The sequence below is a fragment of the Chlorocebus sabaeus genome, chromosome 21 (assembly GCF_047675955.1).
Source record: "Chlorocebus sabaeus isolate Y175 chromosome 21, mChlSab1.0.hap1, whole genome shotgun sequence".
Taxonomy (NCBI): Eukaryota; Metazoa; Chordata; class Mammalia; order Primates; family Cercopithecidae; genus Chlorocebus; species Chlorocebus sabaeus.
In genome coordinates this window covers 114,455,088-114,468,599 of record NC_132924.1, presented here as the reverse complement: position 1 = coordinate 114,468,599, position 13,512 = coordinate 114,455,088, and the positions used below count along the sequence as shown (strand labels likewise).

Here is a 13,512-nt window from a genome sequence, read left to right as displayed (position 1 = left end):
GATCTCAAGGCAAAAACCTAAAGGATGGTCATGCTGCTTCTCTTCTGAACTTGCCTTCACTCTAAAGCCCAGATCACCTTTAGAGCAGGCTCTTGAACAATTTATATCTGGATGAGGTTGAATCAGAATATTCAAACGTTGGTTAGATTTTACACTTCTTTCCTGCACTCCTCCACTCTCATCCTAGGATCTTGCGTTGTGTCTTGTTTTATAAGAATGATAACATTGATTCAGCACTCACCATGTGTTGAATAAAACACTGTTCTAGGGACTCTCCATTTAACTGGTTTAATTATCATAACGACTTTATGCTTCAGAGATGGCATGGAGGGACACCCTGCCCAATGTAGTCACTTCTTACTGAACAATGACAAGCTGACCCAGTTAGATGCTCTTTGGGGATACAGGACTATGAAGGGCATACTGAAAGGGCAGCTTACTCAAGCTCAGCCTGAAACCCAGACAACACTTAGTCACAGTTTCTGCAGAGTCCAGACTGGGAAGCCCTGGGACCCAGGGAGAACACTGCTTCCCTGCATCCTTCATTCCCTCGCATCCTTGCAGCAAAAGCCTGTCACCAAAGACAAGCCAGAGCTGCCTCCTCCCAGTACCCTGAAAGAGACTCACCAATAAAACCCACAAGAATCAAAAGATGCTGAATTCCTTAGGTTCAGCAGCTTGTCAACCTATTTGTAAGAAAAATGTCAACCGTTTTAAATGAAATTCAATTAGCAAGTTTGCGCTGATTGTTTTATTCCAGGCTGAGCACCCTGCCTCCCACACCATCTCCATAAATGTGCTGAATGGGTGAGTTGAGTTATACTTTTCAATTGAATGCACCAAACAAACACGATGATTTTTGTGAACAACCCAAATTATACATAATCCATTTTTTCATATCCTAAAGCTAAGAGAATGACTTTGAGTCAATAAAGGGAGCTTTTAAAAAGTTATTTTTACATTTTTTGCTTTTTAAAAAATGCTAATTTGGGGCTTTAAAAATGCTTTCATGGTGGTTCCTTCCTCCCCCTTTAAAAATTTTGTTTATACATAACATAAAATTTACCATTTTAACCATTAAAAAATATACAGTTCGGTGGCATGAAATACATTCATACTGTTGTGGAACCTTCACCACCACCCATCTCCAGAACTGTTCATCTTCCCGAACTAAAATTCTGTCCCCGTTAAGCATTAACTCTCCATCTTCTCCTCAGCTCCTGGCCTCCACCATTCTAACTTCTTTTTAAAATTTTTTTTTTATTTTATTCGAGTAAAATGGCATCCATCATGAACACCATTCTAATTTCTCTGTGCACTCGACCACTCATAGACCTTCAATGCGTGGAACCATACAACAATTGTTCTTTTGTATCTGATTCATTTTACTTAGCATGTTTTCCAAGTTCATCTATGTTGTAGCACGCATCAGAATTTCATGCCTTTTAAAACACTGCAGTACAATTGATCATCTTCATCATTTTCAAGTGTACAATCCAGTGCCCATGGAGGTCCACTTTTAATATGATCGTCATGGCAACAGCAACAAGCGATTACATGATATACACAGTCCTCTCAACTTTTCAAAGTTCTTTCAGAGTTCATGCCAGAAAAAGGTGAGGAGGTTTGAGTTAGGACCTGGCTCTGCTGAGGACTTAATAAGTCACTGCACCTCTGAGCCTGCGATTCCTAGGTCTCGGGTGACAGGTACTAGGCCAGAGGATGTGGGTGGATTATTACAACACATTGCCCTGACTTGGTTTAAAGAAAAAACAAAAGAAGAAGGAAGGAAGGAAGGAAGGAAGGAAGGAAGGAAGGAGAAAGAAAGAATGAAAGGGAAGGAAGGGAAGGAAGGAAAGGAAGGAAAGGAAGGAAAGAAAACGCCCAATGACACGGTCTCAAGGGAAGTAGCAAAAGTGATAACAAAAGGCAGAGCTTGGAGTCCTGACTTGTGAAGGCATCTGTTCAGGGGGTTTTGTTGGGTGGAATTTGTTACATCTGCATTAGCAAAGCAGTGCTCCTCTAGGCCGGCAGCTGCGATGTTGAGAGGCTCATTACGCAGACCCAGACGCCCCGCTGAAGTCCATGAAGGCATGCCAAGTCAAAGCAAAGTGCTCGGAATAGAAACACATGCCCCTTTTTACACTGGGGAGAAATCGGGAAATTTTCCAGAAAACAGGCGATGGGGATGTTGAGATAAGAAGGCAGGCACAGATAAAGGATGTGCAAGGCAGGTGGAGGTGGAGGAGGCAGGCAGTCCATGGCCTGGCGGCTGCTGAGCCCAGGGCTGAGCAAAGACAAAGGGATGGCTCCAAGATACACATGTCACCCGGGCTCAGCAGAGGAGAGAGGCTGCAACTCAAAACCCAAGGAAGAAAGGGTGAGTTTGAAAGGAGTTGAGAGCTGGAATCCCACATTGTGTTAATTAACAGAATTGTGATTTGCCAATGAACGCCCAGCAGGGACAATCATCTGCTTGATAGAGGGGCCCAGCTTTCCTGATGGAATCTCAAGTGCATGAGCCATGAAATTACTTCTAAAAAAAAAAAAGACAAAGACAGTCAAAAAGGACAAGCACTTGTGTTTGCGTACGGGAGGAACTCTTGCTGTTCTCTTTCTTGAAGAAAGCAGGCTAATTACAGAGACCAGAGATGAAACAAAAATATTCAACTATATCATCTCTCCCAGGAAAGGAAAGGATGCCAACTAAAATAAATTAATAAAAATACCAAACATGTGTGGAGCACTTACAATACACTTGGTGGCATTTTACTTATACTATCCCACGTAATCCTCACAACTCACTGCCATCCTCATTATACAGATGAGGAAACTGCAGCCCAGAAAGGTTGAGTAACTTGCTCAAGGGCACACAGCAAAGTAGAATCAAAAGAAACATTCCCTTGTTCTTCCTGAGACACTCAATAGCTCTCTGGTGATTTTTTTTTAAAGGTCTAAAATGCAGTTAGCAAGAGTCCCAAATAAAATGCAGCTGAGAAAAGTTTTTCTCCTCTCGTCTTGCCAGCCATCTGCAGTGGCATCTTTGTCCTCTCGCATGATAGTGATATGGGGTGGCCTAATTCCAGCTGACAGTATCTGCATTGAGACTCTACATCATTCTCCAATGCACACCTGATCTTGCTATTCCACAGCTTGAACTCCTCCAGTGGACTCCCCACTGCTTCTAGGAGATCCCAGCTCTTCCGATATGCAAGTCAAGACCTTCAGTGATGTGGCTGCTGTTTTGCCTCCTGGCCTTTTCTCTCATTGTTTCCTGCCTCCCTGTCTCTTGCACACAAATGCACCTTTCATGAGGTCAGATCTTACCGTGAATTCCCCAACTCACGGAGGCCCTCAGCCCTCCCACTCTCCTACCCTGTGCCTCTTCACCAGCTGTTTCTTAGGAATAAACTCACCTTCCCATTCTGCCTGGTTGACACCTCTGGGGCTTTCAGAGCCCACCAGGGGCCACCTCCTCTGCAAAGCCTTCTGTACCCAGACAGACTAAGCTGGCTTCTTTATTCAGTTCCCCATACCTATCTCTATTCTAGTTCTTTCCACACGGTGTTGTAAAGGTGTTCTTTACTGACTGCACTCTGTCTGCCCCCATACTCTTTCATTCACTCATTCATCCACTCACTCACATATACAAGCTCCATTCAGAGCAGGAACCACAACTGTTTCTGATTCAGTCACTGTGTCTGGAGCCTCTAATACAGTGATTCTCTCAATGTGATCCCTAGTAGCAGCACTGCCACTCTGGGAAATTGGTAGAAATGAAAATTCTTAGGCCTACCCCAGACCTACTGAAATGAAATATCTGGGGGTGGGGCCAAGCAATCTCTGTTTTCACAAACTGTCAGGATTGAGAAGTACTACTCTAATACAGTGCTTGGCACATCATATTCAGCACATGTGGGATGAAAGGATCTGCAGCTATCACTAGAAACCAGCCACCCCAAAGCCTTGGGAGGCCTCATGTTACCCTGTCCTCCTTGGGGAGATGATCAGACGTTCCTGGACTAGCTGCTCTTTCTTGCCCAGAGATAATAAGTTCACCCTTTTTTTTTTCCTAGTCCTGGTCCTGCTGACAAGTAACTAGGAGACTTTGGAACAAATGAAATCACTGAATCCTTGGGTCATGTGGCATTTGGAAATCTAATAAATCTCAGCATCAGAAAATGCAGGGATGAGACCCAGCCAGTCCTGGCTCTTACTGAGTGATGCGTGTAAACTCTCTGGTCCTCCATTCCTTTTCTGGAAAAGGAGACCTGCCTACATCATGGGGTTGGCATGCATATCAAATAAGAGAATCTACATAAACGTGCTTCTTCAACTTTAAAGCATCATGTACATGTTAGTTATTACTGACAAAATGAGACATGCTGGGCCAACAAGTGCCAAAGTGTTCCAGCTATAAAATTCTATGATTCTGTGAAAATCTAGATAAAATTTCATTTCAACAAACACTATAAAAAGACATGCTTCTCAGACTGTTGGATCATGATGTAGGTTCGGACATCAGATTGGGTTCCAGTCGGCTCTTATGCTTCCAGGTGTGTGACACAGGAAAGTCAGTTACCTTCTCTGGACCACAGTTTCCTCGTCTGTAAAGTGGGTCATGATTACCACCTACCTCCCCAGGGTTGTTTGAATATATGTAAGCTATTCAAAGGATATCAGAAGCATTCAGTAAATGCCGGGAACCATTCTATTGCACTATTACTATTATTCATGGTGCTATTTTCATTCCTGAGGGGAAAAGCACCTCCAGTAGCAAGCAATCGACAAAGAAGAAGCACAGTTAATCTTCTGACTACACGACACTGGGTTGTACAGTTTTTGTGTGCTCCAGACTGTGGGATACAGATTATTTTGTTTTGGTTTTATTTGGTTGCTACAGGCATCAAACAGGACAGCCTTTCAGATTCTTCTGTCAGAAAGTTCACCCGTGGGTGCTAAACAGCACAGAATATCAGAAGCTCAGAGCAGAAGCCAGCAAACCTTTCCTGGAAAGGGCCAGATAGTAAATATTTTCAGCTTTGCAGGCCATATGGTCTCTGTTACGCAACTCTGCCATGGCAGCATGAAAACACAATAGGCAATATAGGAAGCAATAGATATTCCTGTACGGGGCTAGTGGTGGGCTGGGTTTGGCCCATGGGCCATAATTTGCTGACTTTTGGCTTAGAGAAACAAGGATATGGAGGTGATAGAATGGTGCTCCCTCCTTGCCCCATTTAAGACACTTTTTTCCCTTCCCTAATTCATTACAGTGAAACTGGCTATCAACTCTATTTTATCTCTAGTTTATGCAACCTGAGGTGCAAATTCTAGAAATATATGAATTGTAACAAAATCCCACTTCAACTTCAGAATTTGAGTCATGTGGCGCTTGTTATAGGATTGTTATCTTAACAGATGACGTTCGAAGGTCCAGCATTATAAAACAAAATTTTTTCCATGTCTGCCTACACAAACTGCTTCTTTCTCCTCCTACTTAGAATATGATATATTTTGGTTAAGTAAAACTTTAAGTGCACCACAGGCATTTCAACTGATCTCTGTCTTTCTAGGAGTTAGTCACAATTATGTAAATATGGTCCTTTTGATCCAGCATACATGCATAGTAATTGTATAACAACATCAGCGCAATGATAAGTAATCTCAGTAAACATAGGCACAGCTCTCCAAGCAATGTGGGGCTGAATTAGTAGCTGTTTGTTCTGTTAGAAGTCCTTAGGATTTATGGGCAGTGAAGGGAGTTTTTATTTCACATCCAACTCTAGCATAATCTGGGAGACAGGATTAGGGGTTTGGTTAAGTGCAGGGTCAAGATGGAAGGCAGGGAACAAAGTCATCAATGGGAAGAGGCAGAAACTTCCTGACACCTAGGGCAATGGCTTCATGGGATACAAGATGCGGAAGAGGCCAGAATGCAGAGAGATGGAAGCCAGAGCCAGGGACCTTCCTAAGAAAGGAAAGAACAGAAATAACCCCTCCAAGTTGCCAGGAAGCTAGACAAATCAGATTTTGGAGGTACTGCTCAGGGCTTCTGACACTCCGGTAATATAACATTGAACATACAATGTGCAGTGAACAGATGTAAGCTGGAAAATGACAGGGTGGAGAGAGGTGGGTGGCAATTTTATCTGCCATTTGAACCTGAACAGCCCAGTTTTAGGAAAACAGATAAAAAACAATAAATAATGTAGCATACCTCCTCTGTGCCCTGTAGCCATGGGCTTCCATTTTAATGAGGACTGAACACAACAGAGACATGTTGATGCCCTGACACATCCATTAAAATGCAAATCCATCTGTACAGCCTGTCACAGCTGCTTCGTGACACCAGGAAGCCCCATCCCCACTCCAAAGGGACCCAGAGGCTTTCATGGGAGTGCAAGCGGGAGCCCCACTGCCATTTTCAAGGCCCCTGCCTCCTCCTTTAAGGTAGACCGTCTCCCCTCTGAAAGGCAGTGGATCGCTTTTGTGCACCTGGGCACTCTGGGAAGAGGAACAGGTGCACAGCCTGGTGAAGGAGTCTAGTTCGTCAGGAGTCTGGGTTTTGTTTGTGTGTGATGTGGGGAGGACAAAAGTGAGAGGCTAATCACCATCTAATTAATCCTTATATTTGTATTAAAGAACTTTTATGTAAGTTAGTTCATGTGATCCTCACAGCCTGGGAGATAGCTGGGAGTGTGTTTTTCTCCTCCTTAAGTTAGGAAACTGGCCCCATAGTCAAAATCAAGTAAGGTCAAAGTCAAGGTAAGCTCCATAGGCAGCTCACGACCTTGTCTCTGGACTTGGGGAAAGGCCTCCATGATGGTGAGGTCCCCTCCTCTGGCCCAAGGACACGTGGTTGATGGCACTGTCCTAGCCAGGCCGAGTTCTTGGCATAGATAGTCTTTGGGCATGATTCAAGGTATCTGAAACCTTGATTGCCCAAACAGCACCAGTTTGTCAGAGGAGCTGCAATTCTTATATCCTGATGCCCTCCACTGGATTAAGACTCAAGGCCTCTGTGTCCAGCTGTGGTTCAAGTAGGAGAGGGGAGGGTCACAGATACAGGTTAGTTTCCACCAGAAGAAATTAGCATGAAGCAGCTCCACAGAGAAAGACACATGGGAAAGCCTGTGTTGATGTAGGAGGGAGAGAGGGTGGGGCCTCAAAGGCCCAGAACAGGAGCTCTGTGTGCACACATACTGCAAAGGGATGGAAGGAAAACTTCTCCCCTAGCCTTGCCCTTGGGCTGTTGGGTACTGGTCAGAGGGTTGTTCAGAGCCGTGGACACAGCACTGGATAAGACATCAGGAAACCTGGATCTCAGTTCAAGCTGTGTCACTAAGCAGCCACACAGCCTCAGAAAGGCAGGAAACTTCTCTGAGCCCCAGTCTCCTTACACATAAAATGGGTGTAGTGGATTGAATTTACACCAAAAGATATGTGTAAGTTCTAACCCCTGGTGCCTGTGAATGTGACCTTATTTGGAAATAGGGTCTCAGCAGATTAGAGATGTAATTGAATGGAGGACCTCGAGATGAGTCATCCTGGATCCAGCGTGGGCTCTAAATCCAATGCCTCTTGCCCTTAGAAGAGAAAGGACAGGAAGATCTGAGACCCAGAGACCCAGGGAAGAGGATCATGTGAAGAGCGAGGCAGTGATGGGGTGATGGTGCCACAAGCCAAGGAGTGCCTGAAGCCACTAGAAGCTGGAGGCAGAAGCGAGGAAGGATCCTCCCCTACAGCCTTTGGAGCGGGGAGCACGGTTTTGCCAAGACCTTGCCGCTGGACTTCCAGCCTCTAAAATTGTGAGAATCAATTTCTGTTGCTTTTTTGTTTGTTTGTTTGTGTTTGTGTTTGTGTTTGAGACGGAGTCTCACTCTGTCACCCAGACTGGAGTGCAGTGGCGAGATCTTGGCTCACTGCAAGCTCCACCTCCTGGGTTCACACCATTCTCCTGCCTCAGCCTCCCGAGTAGCTGGGACTACAGGCGCCTGCCACCACGCCCGGCTAATTTTTGGTATTTTTAGTAGAGATGGGGTTTCACCATGTTAGCCAGGATGGTCTCGAACTCCTAACCATGTGATCTGCCCGTCTTGGCCTCCCAAAGTACTGGGATTACAGGCTTGAGCCACCGTGCCCGGCAATTTCCATTGTTATAAGGCCTCTGGTATATAGCAAGTGGTTATGGCAGCCCTAGAAAACTAATACATTGGGGGTAAACACCTCCTGCTTATTTCCGAGAAGGAACTCAAAGGATGGACTGCAAAGGAGCACCCTTTATGAACGGCAAGGGACAAAGCAGTGAAGTGATGCATTTTAAGGGAGAACTTTTGGTCTTTCTGGAGAAATTTGTGTCTGTAATAACTTTCGTGACCACTTCCCTCCTTGGGTATTAGGCAGTTGCCAGGGACGTGAATTTTCTGTAACAATAGACTAGCTATTAATGATTGAGGGGGGCCATGTTCCAGGCATGGGACTAAGTACTTGATGTAGATTGTCTCACTTTGCACTTTCACAGCTACGTGAAATACAGACCATTATTATTCCCACTTCGCAATGAGACAGATATTAAGCATCTTGCCCACGATGATAGTAAAGCAAGTGGCAGAAACAAGACTCCAGTCAAGAGAGTCTGAGCTCTTCCCTGTCTCACAAGGGTGGATAATGACCAGGCTCTCTCCCTGTAGGGGCTGTGCAGTTGGGAGCTCTGACACTTCTTATACTAATTCCTGCTGTGAGTATCTACACTATGCCCAACACTGGAAAAGGCCCTGACACTTGATCAGATTAAATCATAAACCAGCCTTAGTGTGTCCACTGATAGAAAAGAAAACTGAAGCTCAGAAAAGGCAAAGTCAATTTCTAGAATCACACAAGTAGCAGAGAGAGGGTCTGATGAGGTCTTCGTGATACCAAACCCTTGCTCGCTCCACCATCACGCATGGCCGGCTGCATGACCCACTGCCCCGCTGACCTCCCTGGAGACCCCGTAGGAAGGCCAGGGGTGAGATAACTTTGTTATGGAGTTTTGCTTTGGCCTTAACAGCCATGTAGGTTTATCTCTGGGGCCTCTGTGACCTCAAAGCCAATCTTTCAAATAGCCACAAACTCAGGGCAAATTAAATGTATACCAGCCACAAAGAAACAAATGCCCATGTCTCCATTTCCTATATGGGGCTCACTTCCATAGGATTACAGAAAATAGCATTCTGAGAGAGTGCTGCCAAGGGCAGTAGGTTCCTCTTTGTAGTGGTTAACTGAAAAACAAAGGAAAACTAGGTATCGACACATCTCTATTCTACTCCCTCTGCTACTAAACCAGAGCCCTCTGGAGATTTGCAGTTGCTGTCAGCACTCAGGCCTCCAGTGCGCAGGCAGCCCCAGGCCTCACCTTGGAGTGCCTAAGTGCCGGTCATCACAGGTTGGTGGTGGCTAATTACAGACCCAAACTAGCCAAAGCCAACATCTATCTCTTCTAGTCCATCTGTCAAGGTCCCTTCACCTCTGTCCTCCCGTCTCCAGGTAACAGCCCATAAATTCACTTCTCTCCCAGCCTCCATCCTCTCTCCTCCCCTTGCTCAGTTGTGTCTTTGCATGGAAGCACCAACCCGCCTGGTCCTAGGGTGCTGGTGGCATGGCACACTGAGGTATACCAGCTGCACAGCCAGAGACAGCAGCACTTGAACTCTACCAAGAAGCAGCTCCCACACGGCAGGTGAAAAGTCAGCAGGAATGAGCAGCAGGGGGAGGGAAGGAGGAAGCCAGTCATGAAAGAGACCGGACTCCCATCTCTGCAGAATGCACAAAGGGAGCCTACACCCACGCTGGCCAATACCACACACCAGACAACGCGAAAACAGAGTGAGCTAAACCCGCAGGCACAAAGGAGCTTCCTCAGCAGCCTTCTGGCCCTCCCATCTAGAATGGATTTTTCTCTCTCCAGAACTAGAACGGTGTCCATTGTCTGTGTGGCTCCTCTTTTGTAACCCATCCTTGGAGTGCCTTTTAGTGTAGTGATCGGGTCCTCTGGAGGGCAGGACTGTTCCTCATCCTTCCTTGTGACTCCCTGGCACCGTGGAGTACCTTACACGCTGCAGTGTTCAGTAAATGTTTGCTGGTGTTATTAATGAAAGAAAACATTGCTAAGAACATCCATCCTGGCATTAGAAACAATCGTGCAGGATTTGGAGATGCAGCAAAGGATTGATTGCAGGTCCTTTTACTATAGTGCTGGGGGAGGGGTGTTTACCTGGAGTTATCTGATGTTTTAGGGGTGTGCACCTTGGTTCAATTTGCTATTTACTATTGATTAAGATGTTTACAACTCCGTTAGGGATGTTAAATTTAAAAAAACTGATAGCCAAGCAAATTATTCCCTCCAACAGCAAGGCAGATGAGTATGGTCTGTACAGACACAAATGATTTCTGTTCCGTAGAAAAGATAACTGCAGGCTGGGCACGGTGGCTCATGCCTGTAATTCAGCACTTTAGGAAGCCAAGGTGGGAGAATCTCTTGACCAGCCTGGGCAACATACCACAACTCCATCTCTAAAAAAATAAAAAATAAAAAAATTAGCTGGGTGCGGTGGCATGCACCTGTAGTCCCAGCTACTTGGGAGGCTGAGGCAGGAGGATCAGTTGAGCACAGGAATTTGAGGCTGCAGTGAGCTATGATCGCACCACACTGTGCTTGAGCCTGGGTGACACAGCAAGACCCTGTCTCTAAATAAATAAATAATAAAAGAAAAGAAAAGATAACCCCTGTGCTTACTATTTATTGAACAGTGGTACATGAACCAATTTTATATCTTACCTAGCAATCTCATTCTAATATATTTTAAATGTTATTGTAAATGCCTTTCACTATGGAAGGAATAAACTCTTGTTCTTTAATGGTCTTAGAATCAGCTTTTTACCAACTTAGTGGTTCCCTCATTCATTCATGAATTGAATATATTTTTGAAACGTACTCATTCTATTTGGTATGAGAGTCATGTTTTCAACTTTCGCAAAATGATGCTTTGACACTGGATAAAACTGAGGATGAAGGAGAGGCTCCCAGACTATAGCTACCCTAGACCAGCAATGATCCACTGGAGACTTGGACCTTTAACGGCCACTGGCCCACGCTTTTATTGCCCCTGATAAGTGCTTCCAGATAGTCATTCTGGAGGAGGAGGAGATTCTCAGGCCTTTGGAGAAGATCTCAGAGGCTACAAGAGAAGACATGCAATATTGGGACAACTGGTTACCATCTAAGCTGGGGGGCAGAGAAGACAAACCAGACAGGCGATGGTGACACACCACGTCCTTGCACACTCTGTGTTTCTCGTGTGCCCCACCAGTGACTCCCTGTACTTAGAATACTTCCCTGCTCTACTACTCACACATCAAGGCTTAGGTAAAAGGTGACTTTCTCCTGAAGCCCTCTTTGACCATCCCTACAACCCAGGAAGAGTAGGCTGCAGTCTTCTTTGTGAGAGTGTTAAGGAGGCCCTTGCTTTGCAAGTGGATTTAAACACCTTTTGCCAGAATTACGTGAAAGTCTTAACTCTGATGTAAAGCTACCAGCTGCCTTAAACAAGAGTATGGGTGAAAGGCACTATTCCGGGAATGGGTGGGTGTGTTCCCTGCCTCAAACAAGGAGGAGGAGGAGACAGGAGGTTCTAGGAAAGATGAAACAGCCTTGGAAAAAGAAGGGCAAAACTGGCCCAAGCTAAGGGATACATACCTCCCAGGACCCCAGTTGAAGCAGCAGCAGCAAAATGCAAATGTGTTTGAGAGAATAAGCCGGGGGCAAGAACATCTTGAAGTTCAAGGAAGGGTGAAATGAAGAGAGTATATAGAAACTTCTCTGTACTTTTGAAACTCTGTCTTAGTTCATTTGAACATATCTTTGTCTTTGTCATCTGTTGAATAGATGCAGGAAAGATAAAAAAAATGTGAGCAGAGACCTCTGCTAAGCTTGGTCCAAAACTTCAGAACTCCCAGTATAGAGGGGTGGCCTTCTACTAGAAGAATCACTGCAGTGGTGCATGATGACCCATAGCACTTGGAATTTCATGTTCTAAACATCGGCACCCATGACCTCCTAGAGGTCAAATATCAGCTTCTATTTATCTTTGTGCTCCCAGAACCCAACACAGAGTTTGACATGTGGGAGACTGATTGTTTTTAAAGTTTCTGAATATGAGTTTTTGTTGGCCACTACATTTTCTTTTTAGATGGAGAATACCAGTGCACTTATTTTCAAATATAGGAAGGAAGAAAGGGAGGAGCACTGAAAATTTCAAGACCCAAAGTAAGACAAAACTTTAAAAAGGAAAGGAAAGTAGAAAATCCCTGGGGCCAGCAGAAGGGAAGGATTTGTAGAGATGTAGAGAGCCCTTGCTGACTTAGCACTCTGGAAGCCATCTGATACTCCCTTTAATGTAGTTTAAGGTGCAAACAAAGAAAGCGAACAAAACGATGCCCATAAACCATCTTCCGAGAAATGCAAAGACACATGCCTAGAAAACAGGTGTGAAATGACTTGTTCTGCAAGACCCAGAGGTGTCTAGCAAGCTTAGTTAAGGACAAGCCACCTTTCTTGGACATTTGTGATTATTGGAAACATTTCATTACCATAGACTCCAATGAACAGGCACGACTTTTTACTTCTACTGTACTAGAATGTTATGAAAAAAAGCACTAGACTGGGAATCAGGAGACCTGAGGTCTTGTCATGATTCTGCCCTACCATATATCAGCTAATATATTCAAATATGATGTCACCACACTCCATATTTCCCACTAGCTTCCCCACAGTGCTTATGCTAGCAAGAGACTCCAGTGTTACCTAAGTCAGGGACAGACTGAAGGCCAGGAGTCCAGCCAGACAGCTGCAGCCAACGTCCAGGCGTAAGGAGAAAAGCACTTCAACTGGCCTGTGCTGTGCTTTGAGACAAAGGCAAGGTCTGAGTGGGGATATGTGGTAGACATCTGAAGATAAGAAACAAGAAAATGGGAGGGAAGTCGGGACGGAGGAGATAAATCTGGTCAGAATTAGCATTGATGTGAAATCTTTCCAAGATTAAAAAAGAAAAAGCGAAAGAAGAAAACAGGTGCTGAATCTGTGCTGTCCGCATATTCAGAGCACACTGATTACCGCTTGATACTTTCTAATTTGGGATGACTGGGGAGACGGCGTATTTTCCCACTGATGAAGATGCCCTTTGAGCCATCTCTCCTCAATGCCTCTCCTCTGAAAATCTACCAGGAGCTTTAACAATGACACATAGTGGGGTCACTGCCCTTCCTCTGTCACCTCCTAGATTGATGATCTCGGTGAAGCCAGTTCATCTTTCTGGGTCTCAGATTCCTCCTCTGTAGACAGAGACGGTTGGACAAGCGCTACCTGAATCACCTGCCAACCCTGGGCTCGCTGAAGCCCTCCCACAGTACCCCCTGTGGCTTCCAGAAAGCTCAGAGTTTTCTATCAAACTATTCCAGCAAATCACATTTCCT

At 45.1% G+C, this 13,512-nt stretch overlaps 1 protein-coding gene across 1 annotated transcript in view; it reads right to left on the bottom strand.

Moving 5' to 3' along the window:
- The window catches only part of TMEM178B (transmembrane protein 178B), a 407,977-nt gene that overhangs the window by 67,410 nt on the left and 327,055 nt on the right, over window positions 1–13,512 (bottom strand). The gene's annotated exons all lie outside the window — the stretch shown is intronic.